The sequence below is a fragment of the Microtus ochrogaster genome, unplaced genomic scaffold (genome assembly GCF_000317375.1).
Source record: "Microtus ochrogaster isolate Prairie Vole_2 unplaced genomic scaffold, MicOch1.0 UNK3, whole genome shotgun sequence".
NCBI lineage: Eukaryota > Metazoa > Chordata > Mammalia > Rodentia > Cricetidae > Microtus > Microtus ochrogaster.
Window position 1 is genome coordinate 11,723,051 of NW_004949101.1, and position 13,267 is coordinate 11,736,317.

A 13,267-nucleotide genomic window follows, 5' to 3' on the forward strand; every position below is an offset into this window, starting at 1 on the left:
TTCTTTTCCTGTCAGGCTAATGGTATTTTCTAGCAACATGCTATCAGGGAGGAAACCTAGCATGTGTATTAGGCTTCCAGGGTTTCCCTCCAGTCTCATTAATTCAACCTTGTATTAGCTCTACTCAATTGATCTGCAAACCTTGCTTGTACAGAGTTCAGTGTGAGTGCTTTAAGTGGTGAGTTTCTTCCATGCAACAACTCAGAGACGCAGGCTTCTTGTAGTCTGACATTTTATTGTGTCCCCCTACTTCTTTTTCTACATCAGATCAATGCAGAATCCCTGCTGTGGAAGTGAACGACATCACCTTTTGATACAAACACGGCAATATTTCAGTGTGATGGGAGCTAGAAATAGCCAGACACAGTTTCTATAATATGTTCCACATTGCGGAAAGGGTGCCATGTGAGTTATACGCAGTTTGTGAAATTCATTTTCAGGTACCTTCTTGAGAGAATCGTTCTACACAATCACTCCCATAATTAACATTGAACATCAAGGCTTGCAACCTGTTAGCTTAGAGAAAACCAAAAGGTGACCATAGAAATTCAGTTTCTCTTATGGCCCAATATTTTGGTTATACCGCTGCAAATATTTTTCTGAGTCCCCCAAATCACAGTAGATCCCCATTTGACCTGAAATTCTAGATACCTGCTGTAAGTAACAGTTATAAAATATGAAAAAGAAAATGTCCAGAAATAAGTAGTTGGCAAGTTTTGAACCATATCCATTCCGAATATCATGATGATTGAATTTTACGCACAGTTCTGCTCCATCCCACCTGAGTACTAATCATCCCTTCGCCTACTACTCTGTATGTACTGTGCATCCACTAGTCAGTATCCATTTCGGTTATCAGGCTAACTGGCAGCACTGCCGTACTTGTGTCTAAATGATGCCATTTTACTTTGTAACGGTCCCAAAACACAAGAGTATTATCTTGGCCAAAGAGAAGCCATAGTGTTTCCTTCCAATAAAAAGGTAAAAATATAAAGGAAACCGAAGGTGCTCAAATCTATGGTAAGAACAAATCTTATATTTATAAAATTCGGAAGGGAAGAAAAAGGAATCCCTAAAATTTTTTCTTGTATGTCTCAAGGTACACAAGATTCAGGGATTATATGTGGTAAGTGTTGTTGCATGGAGCAAACTGCTTGTTTGTCCTGGCTGGCCATAACTAAAAAAAATCACATAGAAACTGTATTAATTAAAACATTGTTTAGTCCATTAGCTCTAGCTTCTTATTCTAACTCTTACCCATTAATTTAACCCATTTCTATTAATCTGTATATCACCACGAGTTCATGGCCTACCAGCAACGTTTCGGCATGTCTGACTCTGGCAGCAGCTCCATTGCTTCTCTGACTCTGCCCTTCTTTCTCCCAGCTTTCCAGTCCTTCCTGCCTACCTAAGTTCTGCCCTATCAACAGGCCAAGGCAGTTTCTTTATTCATTAGTGGGAATCACAGCACACAGAGGGGACTCCCACATCAAAGTGGGTATGTGTTGGTGGTGGGGAGGGCACTTAAAATGAAAGGGTTCTATATTGACGGTCATTTCAGACATCCGCTGGGCATAGTCTCATTGTGGTCTCCCTATGTTATTCCAGAGTGTGGACACTAGGAAACCCTGGAAGAGAGAATGCTCGTCTGTCACTAATGCCTCAGAGAAAACTGGTTCCTCTCACTATGACACTTAAATTGTTTTGTGACTTTTCTGTATTGTCTAATCAAGTGAGCATGCAAGAGTTCCTCTTATTCTCAAGGGTTACAGTATCCCAGGGTATATGTGAAACTGAGGGCAACAAGGAAGCTTCCATTTTGAGCTGCCCCGTGACACTAATCCTGCTGATATGGGGTCCATGACTGAAGAACTTCACTCCAGTGACCTGATTTCCTGTTCCATCTCTGTCCTCATCTCTCACTGGCCTTTTGGTAGTGAGTTCCCCATGTCACTTACTTCAGAACCAACCTGGTACAGGCAGGCTTCATGTCATATGGATATGTTCCTCCAAACTTTCCATTATTTTATTCCTACTGCCTTGAAATATTTCTAAGATTATTGTCTTGGAGATATCATCTCTTCTTAAACATACAACTTAAATTTTCTACTCCATGTCCCTTTCTATCACTCACTATCCCCCCTCCAGCTTTTATTTTCTTTCCAGACATTTTCATATCAATTGTCCATCGGAATTCACTTAGTGGCTGGGGTTTTTTTTACCCCTTACTTGAAAAAAACAAAAGGTGTTGTTCATCTACTGCAGATATTTGCGCCGCCAAATTTTTCTTCAGTACCTTGGAAAGTGCCTATAATTTAGAATTTAGGCAGCACCCAGTAAAAAGTCTTTGGAAGAAAGGATGGGTAGAAGGTGGAGGAAAGACAAGGAAAAAAAGGAAAGGAGATTAAAATAACCTGCTGCAGAATTTAGCTTAGAATGCAAATCACATTTCGGTTGCATACAGGCAGACTGCTGTATAATTCCCGTGCAACTGCTCTGTTTTGTTATGTGGCTCTGAAAAGCTTTAACGTTCTGGTTACCTTTGTCCTCCTGTTGCAGCATTATTCTGGGTTCTTCTTCAGTTTGAGTGTCTCAGAAGGCAGTTCTTAAATGAAAATCTGAAAAATTAAATAAAGTTTTTAAAACAGAAAAGGGCTGTGCGTGTAGCAGGGAGTTCGTGTCAGACCTAGAGTACACCTGTCATACCTATCCTTCCCTTCCCTTTTACTACACCTTTCCATTGTGAGATGCATATAGGAAGAGTGGGACCAGATGAGAATTCCACACTATGGCATGGTTTCCCATGTATGGGAATTTAATTTTGCAGGTAACATATCAGAACTACAGTTTCTATGTGTCCAGATAAATGGATACACAATGAAGTATTCCAATGATTCAATTTTTGGGGTTTCTTTATTTTTGTTGTTGTTTAATTGAAATTTTACATAGCAATCCCAGTTTCCGCTCTCTCTCCTCTTCCGACTCCCACTCCTTTTTTCCTGCTCCACCCCCCATTCACTCCTCAGAGAGGGTACATCTTCCCAAGGGGCCATGGAGAGTCAACAAAGTCTAGCACATTGCTTTGAGGCAGGACCAAGGCCCTCCCCACTATATCTAGGCTGAGCAAAGTATCCCTCCAAAGAGAATAAACTCAAAAAAATAAAAAGTTCAAGCAATAGGGATTAATCCTAGTCCCACTACCAGTGGCCCCACAGGCTGTCCCAGGCATACAAGTGTCACCTACATTCAGAGGGCCTAGTTTGGCCCTATGCTGGTTCCCTTGTTTTTAGTCCAGAGTCAATGAGCTCCCATTAGCTCAGGTAAGCTGTTTCAATGGGGATCCTCATCATGGTATTGATGACTTTGCTCATATTATTGCTCCTCTCTCTCTCTCTCTTTGACCAGACTTTTGGAGCTCAGTCCAGTGATCGTGGGGAAACAAGATGGTCAAGATGGGGGAAGGACAGAGAGGGAGAACAGGAAAGAGACATCTTAATCAAGGGAGCCATTATGAGGCTAGCAAGAAACCTGACATTAGCGAAATTCCCAGGAGTCCACAAAGATGACTCTAAGCAATAGTGGAGAGGGTACCTGAACTGGCTTTCCCCTGCAATCAGCTTGATAACTATCTTAATTGTCGTAGAACCTTCATCCAGCATCTGATGGAAAACAGATGCCGAAATTCTTATTTTTGAAAAGGCTGAAAATTCTTTTTCTGACCTTGAATTACAACTTTGTAGTATTTAACTCAAGAAGCTCCTTTCTTTATAGTCATAAAAGTAAAATCCATTCTTATTTTGTCAAATCTTCAACAAGTTTTTCATACTAAATGACCTGCTTTTTAAATATATACGATCAGAGGTTTTAGGAGTAGGCAGCTTGCTGAGCTTTCAATAACTTCAAGCAAGTACTCAATGCTGTGAAGTCTTTTAGAAAGCGGTAGCAGTTCTAATTATTTTTAGCAACATCACAGAATCATTGACATTGTCCCTACAGGGCCTTAGTCTCATCAGGAGATGGAACAAGCATATAACCTACAGTTGGAAAAAAAAGAAAATTTAGGCCAGTGTTTCTGTGACCTTGTGACCAATCCTTAAAAGGCCAAAATGAGGTTATATAAGGTTCTTTAGCTCAACGTGAAAGGCATGATCAGCAATGTTACACTGATAGCTTGAAATCAGCCACACAATATTTGCACCCTAGAAACTGCCAGATGTTGTAAAGGAGACATGCTTGTCTTCTGCCCAGAACCAGCTGTTACACATTCGCTAGCAAGTGAGTGTCATTTATTGCTGTATATTGGCACCATGGTCCTGAAAGCTTCACTTTTTTTTATACCATGTATTTTTCTTGTCCTTCCATTTAAGAAGTGCACTCATTTATTTATCCTCTGAATCTGGAGTCTGGTGAGATTTGGGGAATACGTTGGTCATAGAATTTAAAACTTAAAGGAACCCATTTGAATGCCGTTGCCAATTCAAGGTCCCAAAGGGCCTTACTTCCCATCCCTGTGATTGCTGTGCCACACTGTGAGAACAAGTTGATGATATCTTACAAATGAGAATCTACCTGATCTTCCAGGCCCATCACTTTCCAGGCCACTCAACATCTAACTACCGAATGTATGCTTATGTATGCTTAAGCACGGCCAAAAACAGGAGAGCCACTAATAACAGATTCAAACTGCATTCCAAATCACAGTATAAGGACATCCAGTAGATCTTTCTCCTCCGTAATACTTTATTATTTTTTCTTGTAGTAAAATCTAATAATTCCTGAATGGTAATTCTACGCCAGGCAGTAATTAACCATGATTGATTTGTTAACTATTTCAACAATCTTTTGATAATGACAGTATTAACTTCAATTTATTGATAAGATTCTAAAAAGGTAGGAGATTAAATTGCCCTTCTGAGTGGCAGACTTGGTGGGACAAAACTAAACAGAACAAGAACAAAACTAGTTTTAGTTCCAGTGTGGTTTATGTCTTCGTCCCCTTTACTCTTCAAAGTCCCACTTGGCGCTGCTTTGTTTGCCGTATCTGTCACACTACAAGTTACCAATAAATATGTACGAATTAGGTAAAACATATGAGGAGAAGTTTTTAGGACCGAGGTTCTGTCTTCTCTGTCCCTCGCAAGCTTGATGATCCAGCAAGTTCCTAAAAATCAGATTCCGGTGCACGCCTGTCCTCTGCTGCTGGCTTAACCCTGTGGACCTCCACCTCATTAAAACCCTCAAGGCATGCAGAAATGTAGTTAAAATAGGTTTGGGGACAGCAAGGTGCGCAGTAAGTTGACTATAATCAATAGTAAGATACTAGAGAGCTCTACTCTGCACTGCCTGTGTACTAATTGGTACACAGTGCTAATTGGCACTCTGAAGACAGGAAAGTTCAAGGTCATCCTGGGCTATATAGCAAGACCCTGTCACAAAGACAAAAGTAAACTTTTTTTAACTCACTATATGTTCCAAAATCACTAAAATCAAATTTCAAATGTTTCCATGAAAAAAATGAGAGAAGCTGGGTGGTGGTGGTGCACGCCTTTAATCCCAGCACTCAGGAGGCAGAGGCAGGCGGATCTCTGGGAGTTTGAGGCCAGCCTGGTCTACAAGAGCTAGTTCCGGGATAGGCACCAAAGCTACAGAGAAACCCTGTCTCGAAAAAAAAAAAAAAAAAAAAAGAGAGAGAGAGAGAGAGAGAGAGAGAGAGAGAGAGAGAGAGAGATAGGATAAGAGATATGGATAACTGATTTATTCCTGTCAAGTTATGAGTGTTTATATATTTTTCAACACGTCACATTATCTTGCATGAATGTATATTATGATTTGCCAATTAAAATTAACATTTAAAAAAGTTATGACCCAATGTAGTTAAAGTACAGGTTGACTTCATCAAAATAGCAAACATTTTGCCGTAATAAATAATGAACAAATATTTATTGATCACCTGCCATGTGTTAGGCCCAGACAAGGTAGAATCAACTAAACAGATTAATGGCTTGTCAGTGAAGACCCGCTTTACTTTCTGCCAGAACGAAAGTTATCTAAGCTTCCTGAAAATTAATTTGCTAACATTAGAAAAACAATGACCCATGTGTTATCATAGGCTGATTTGTATCCTTCCAGAATTCACATTTAAGGAATTCCTGGCCACAAAAAGCTTAAAATGAGACTCTGTTTGAGTAAGAAAGTCTATAAATGATACTCAGCTTTAAATGAAGCCATTAGTGTTGGTCATAATCCAAGATGCCCGGTGTCCCTCTAAGAAAAGGAAACTAGGACACTAGGATGCAGCGGGAGTCTGAGGTGACAGCACAGAAGGAAGCCAGCCAGCCATCTACACACCGAGGAAAAGAGGCCTTGGAAGAAATCGACTCTGCTAACATTTTGATCATGGATTGTCAGTTCTCCCACACCTGTGAAGAGAAAACATTGTGTATGAAGAACCCAGCCTGTGTGCTTTCTGATGTTGGTCCTACCAACTGCTAAACACGTTTCTTGTCTCACTGTTTCCAGAGCTTGTCAGAGGAAATGTTTGCATATATACTACACTGGTCTGTGCATAAGTCCCACTGGGATGTTGAGTTTTGGAGCAAAATAAACCATAAATATTAATAAAACAATCAATATATGGGTTACAGTATCTTCCATTTCATAAAATACCATAGAGATGTAATAAAACAAAAACTGGTGATATGTCTATTGGCATGAGAAAATAGACAATATTTACCAGATCTTAGTTAAATAACACACACACACAAGCAAACCCTACTTAGTGTACATAGTACAGTCACTTTTACATATGAAAATAAAATTTGTCATCAGGGACAGAAAAAATAAACAGAAAACCATCCAGGCTGGAAACTATGAAGAAACAGTGTAGTGACATATTTTGAATAATTGTTCTGCATGCTAGTGTATTGCTTATCCTATCCATAGCCAGTGTGGGTTACTTTTGTAACTTGAAACAATGTTTCTGCAGTACAATAATTATACAAGTTGCTACAGAGCGATGGTTCTCAACCTTTGGGTCATGACCCTTTAGGCCAACCTTTATCTCCAAAAGGTATTTCCATTATGGCTCATAATAGTAGCAAAATTAAAGTTGTGAAGTATCAAGGAAATAATTTTTTGGTTGGAGTCACTACAACATGAGGAGCATATTAAAAGATGACCACATTAAGGTTGATAACCACTACTTTAGAGGAACACAAGTGGTGTTCTTAGTTTAAAAGAGGCTTCTCTGAGGAAGTAGCAACTGGTGTAAAAACAGAAGAGGTACTCTTTTGAGAGTGGAGATGATATGGTAAGGACTGGGTCGGGATGCAGAAACTGGGGGATGGGGCGGCTTTAAGATAATGAAGGTTTCTGAAGGAAAGAAGGGATTTCTGGAGGTAGATATGTACTGAAACATGAGTTTGGTTTGTTCATAGGTCAACGAAAATCAACAGAAAAGGTTTAGAAGAAAGAGGCACAAATTTATATTTTAGAAAGACTAGTTCCCCTGCAGAGTGGAGTCATCCCTTGGAAGGATACAAGTTGATTTGAAGAGAAACTTAGCTAGATGGGTTTGTAGCAACCCATGCAATGATGGTGACATGAGTGGTGTGGAGAGAGTGGAGGGAATAGTGCGTGAAATAAACCCACTGTCACCTGTAAATACAATAGGCTACATTGTGCATGGGAGTTGAGGCTTCTGGCATCCCACAAAGGGGAGTATTCCCTTGTAAAGGGGCATTACAGTTGCTATTGCTGTGATTAACATGCTGACACTAGATAATAATTAAATAGATTATCCCAATAAGCCCAATGTAATCACAAGAACTCCCAAGATTAGCAAGTTGAACAGAAGAGGGTTATGTGAAATATGGAAGGACATGAGAGAAATGTTCAATACTGCTGTCTTTGAATATTGAATTGAGACCCAAAAGCTAAAGAAACCAAGTCACTTATAAACACTTGAAATGGAGCAGAGATGGATTCATCCTTAAGTGTCCATGAAGGAACATGGCATTACCAAAACCTTGATTTCACCCAGTAAGATTCATATCAAACTTTTAACATTCAGAGATGTTAGGTTACAGCAACTAAGCTGCTAAGTGTGTTCATGTGTTAGAGCAGCAAGAAGAGACTAGAACAGTGGTGGTTCTAAAAGATGTGCAGACTGAAGTTGGCGATTATTTATTGCACAGTAAGAAGAAAGAAAGTCTGGGTGTGTTTTCAGAGCTGGTTTCAGAAATCTGATGTACAGTGTATCAGAGGAACTAGCTACAAAAAGTGAGCAGATGGAGCCAGTGGGAAGAAGAAGAGCTAAGTGTCGGAGATGCTGAGTGCCAAAAATAGGAAGAATCCAAAAAGGGATCTGGAAACACCCACCTGAATCTCAGAAGAAAATTCTAGACTATCTCCTTAGTTATGATCTTCAATGTTAGGAGGAAAGAAACTCAGAGTAAGGCTATGGTGAAATAGCAGCTTTCAATTCTAACATTGACTAGATAATTCTAAAGATATTTTGAATGTCTACTATGTTGATACTGCTTTGAAACACATGATAATCACATCTCAATATTGTGGTATCACTATGGAAATGATCAGAATTTAAATGAATTTTCCTCAAAGCATGCCTTTTGTCAGTCCTGGATCATGGAGAATGAGAAAATGAGATGAATGGATGAAAGTTATTGAGAGTAATTAAGTTAAACCTGAAAGGTGCTATAATGTTGAGAACTTACATGATGTAGAGTTGGACAAATGGATGTGCTAAACACAACTGTGTGTACCCATTAGAGAACTGGGGGAGATTCAGAAAGCTTAAATGAGAAGGAATAAGCAAATAGGATCCTCATTTGGTGACCAGAGCAAACGTCAAAAGGGTTCTCAGAAGTAGAAAAGGACACATGAGATACAAGGAGTCGGCTGTGAAGGCTGAGTTCACATCCCAAGAATGAACTTGGAAATAAGTTGGATCCACAAAGAAAAAAAGAGTCTCTAGCTATTGAAAGAATGGGTATTAGGTGGATTAGGACTCAAGTCTGAGAAGCGGCAGAGAGAAAACAGGACAGGATCCCAAGTGACTGTATAGGCTATGTAATAGAAATGGAAATAAACTATAAGAATAACTATTTTCCTCAGCCAGAATTTGAGCAGTTTTTCTTTCTCTGTCATCGGAGGAGTCTTTAGAAAGCACAGCAACTGTTCTATGACATGTTCTGTATACACCAAAGCTTAAAAGGAAAGGAAGCAAGGAAGAAAAACAATGTATTACTAACAGCCTGCACACAGACACATTCTCCATAGAAAACAACTGAATTTTGAGATTAAAAAATGAACTCATCTCAGCTTCTAAACCACTGAATCCCATGTTAAATTTTCCCTAATAGTAGAATAGCTAAAGTCTGGGTGTATATTTTTTCTTGGTTCTAATTCTCTGATGAATCTATAACTACAAGGAGGTCTGTGGTTGGTGCCTTCCCCTCTGCTACATATTTTTTGAATCAAACATTTTTCTTCCACCAGTGGCAGGCCAAGCCGTTAAGCGCACATTATCTGGACACAGGTAGATATTTATAAAGTACTTAAATACCCATTATTACGTTTACGCATTCTTCATGATAGATATGAGACTAAGAATAGAAAATTCTCTTGATGAGGAGAGTTGGTGAGAAATGACTGTCTCCAAACAAATGCATTAAAGACACACCTTTTAAATTCTGTGCTCGTATTTTTTTTCTATGTCTCTAGTGTCTGTATGGCTAGATTTTTTTCTTTTTTTATCAGTTCTCTGAGAGCTTCATAAAATGTCATATTCACCTACACCTCCCTACTCTTCTCAGATTAAACCCCCTTCTCTATTTACTCAGTGTTGCGACTCTTTTCTTTAAAAACAAACAATCAAAGACCTAACATGTCCAATTTGTACTATCCTTATCTTCTAGGTTACATGGCCATCCGCTAAAGTGTGGTCAACCTACCAGGGCTCCCTTAGAGAAACCTGGCTCCCTCTCTGCCAGCAGCCATTGATTGCCAGTGGCTCCTCATGTGAGCGCGCATTGTGCCCACCCCCTCTTTTCACACTCGAAGTTTTGGCTGGCTCTGTCCTGTGCAGATCTTGTGCTGGCTATGACAACTGCTGTAAGTTCCTATGTTCAATTGCCCTGTTGATTCCAGAAAATAACCTTCCCTTACAGACATCCAACACCGCTGGCTCTTACAATCCTCCACCTCTCTCTTCTTCTATGATCCCTGAGCTTTGGGAGGAGAAGTGTGATATAGATGCCCCCTTCATGGCTGAATGTTCTCCCGTCACTTCTGTGTATCTTGTAGGCATCTATGTTAATTACCATCTACTTCAAAAAAAAGCTTCTCTGGTGAGGGATGAGAGGTGCATTAATCTACGGATACAAAGATAATTAAGTGGGAGTCAGTTTTAAACTATGTCCATTTAACAGAAAAAATGCAATATAAATCCCCCCAGGGCCTATAACTGTCTAGACACAGGTTCTTGGCCTCAATAATGGTGCCAGTTATGGTTTTCAAGCTTGTGGGGACAAGTCCACAAGTAGAAAGTAGTTGGTTACTCTCCTGAAGTCTATGACACTACAGTACCAGGGGCATGTCTTGTCATGCTAGAAATTAATGTATTTCCCAGAGTACACAGCTGGGTAAGGTTGATGACTGCCTTTTTCTTCCATTAGCATGCATAACATCTTTCAGTACTTTAAAGGCTATCTAGTAAAGATGAAGCTTCCAGATTAGTACCAGTTTTGTTCTTCTACATCCTATGACTCAGATGTGTGATATCTTCAGTAATAGTGTATACCCATCAAGTGCAGAACTATAACCAAGAGTCATGACATCAGTCTGCAGTGTTTGGAGGCCTATGGGAATTCACTGATCAACAACTCCAGAAGAGGGAACCCATTCCCGGCACTAGATTTTATTTATTAGTCTGTGGTTTCTAGTAGGGGCATTGCCACCATATTATAAGACAGTGCTATTTAAACTCTTTATTGTTCTACGTATATAAAATTTTTGCATGTTTCCTCTCACTCACGAATATTAACTTTGAAACTTCATAAATGTGTATTTCATTTGAGAAACCTATAGAGATCCAAAAGTTAGAAAGTGCCCATTGTGAGGGGAAGCTTTTAAGGAGGTGTAAATTGCAGTTGCATAAAGGATTAAATGGGATGAATGAGACAGGAAAGGTTACATTGGGTCAAGGATGAGAGGGTAAAAAAAGGGAATGAGGGAAGGGATAATTAACACTAAAGACCTTTGGAAAGTTGGTAGACATTTTAATGGTCCACTGTTGTCATTAGCTTCTCACTTTAGTCATAGGGCTTGAAACCGTATCACTAATTAGTTGTCAGAGATAGAGTTAAAGGTCAACTCTACTCATCCAATATTCTTTGAGATGCTGATGGGGACATGAACAAAAGATTGTCAAATAGCTTGAGCTCATCTCTCCCCATCTTGTCTTGCCCAGCCTCATCTGTAATATGGCTCTTGTCAGATAACTACTTCATTCCCTGCATGTCTGAATTCCTAGCACATATTTGTCCCCTCTCTACTCTTATTGCTATTAATATAAAATGTGTGTAACACGGAGTTCACCATATTAATTGCTTTTAGACATACTGTTCATTGAGATTTAGTAGCTAAACATTGTGTACAGACATCATTACCATAGTTATCTTAAAATATTTCTGTAGGCTTGTCAGAAACAAAAGCTATCTAGGTCAGATCCAGTCTCCTGTCCATCTCTTTTGATGCCTGACAGCAGCCAACTGAGGTTATTATGTCATTTCATTTTTCAAAGCACACATTCTAAGATGTAGACAAGTAGTTTGCCCTGAGTTGCAGAATTGGCAGGTGTTAAAGAACTTGGGTTGAGGTTCGAGCAAACAGTTCCCATTTTCAACCTCAATGATACAGCAAGCATTCAGTGAGTAATCGGGGTATCTGGGGGGAAATGGTATTATTCAATAAATTTGTTTTAATGTTTGCTTTTTTTAGGTAATTTCATGAAGAAAAAAGTTTCATAAAATAACATCTTGCTTTTTTACACTCATCAAACTTTAAGTCCCACTCTAGGGTCAGGAATCCAGGTACCAAACAACTGAAAATAGTTTAAAATAGTCGTAGAGTAATACACACAAGAGGTGGGGGACACCGAATGACTACTAGATTGGTTGAGTCTTGTGTGACATACCACACCACTAGCAAGCTCTGAACCCATGCTCTGGACCCAACAAGGAAGTCAAGTTCTCAACCAATGTAGTTCTCAAGGACAGCAGCTTTTGAACTCTGTCCATGACAACTCAGAACCATCCAGGGCAGTGCTGGTTAACTCTGTCTACTTTGCAACCATGAAGATCAATCTTGTTTTCATAAACATTAAATCCAAAGAACAGATTTTTAAATGGTTTTACAATACTCTAATGTAAAATTCCTAAGTATTAGTTTTAAGTTGACTTTAAAATACCTCAACAAAAAATATATAGTTCATAAAGTATACGAAATATAAGAATTACTGACCCACTCTCAAACAATTTGTAGTTCTTTCTGATTTACCATGACATTTCTTCAGGTTTTACCAGCTCATTTTCCCGAGTTTTTGCACACACACACACACACACACACACACACACACACACACACACAACTTTAAAGGGTTAGAGGGAGTTCCATGGTATCCCATGATGTAATGCCCAGATCGTTTGCATCTCAAATAATAAACTAGACAAGATACAAAGTAGTGTCAGTGAAATATAAACTTACTAACAGTGAGATCAAAAGGATAGCACATGACTCAGAAATCACATGACTCAGGATACTCAAGTTCTTTCTTGGGTTTTCTTATATGTCTAAACAGAAAGAAGAGTCAACTCCCAGGGGCAGCCATGGGATGGATCTTTGCCTTGACTGACATATGAGCTGTTATACAACTTTAGATGATTTTCCTGTTAGTAGGCAATAGATTCTCTAATTTTAAGCATATGTAAATCCCATTATACACATGCCTGAGATTTTTGCATAAATGTAAATCCCATCATACACATGCATGAGTAAGCATGAATTTTTCTTTGATTGTTATCTTCAAAGACAGATTTGCCTTCACTGTGCTTGTACCCAGTACTCTTTAGGTCAGACTTGTGTGTCTCTCCTCCCATCAAGAAGTAGAGGAGTGCTCTATTATTGTCCTGTGAATGGCCCCCATAAACTTATGTGTATGAATGCTTGCTTGGAGCCAGCACTATTA

General features: G+C 39.3%; 1 protein-coding gene across 2 annotated transcripts in view; it reads left to right on the top strand.

Moving 5' to 3' along the window:
• Pak5 (p21 (RAC1) activated kinase 5) overlaps positions 1 to 13,267 on the top strand; it is a 268,738-nt gene that overhangs the window by 166,817 nt on the left and 88,654 nt on the right. The window contains exon 1 of one of the 2 annotated variants that reach the window (XM_026788499.1): positions 10,121 to 10,134. The exons of the other annotated variant lie outside the window; for it this stretch is intronic. The gene's annotated coding sequence lies outside the window, so the exon portion shown is untranslated. Of the gene's footprint in view, positions 1 to 10,120; positions 10,135 to 13,267 lie in introns of those variants that run through there. 2 annotated transcript variants of the gene reach the window in all.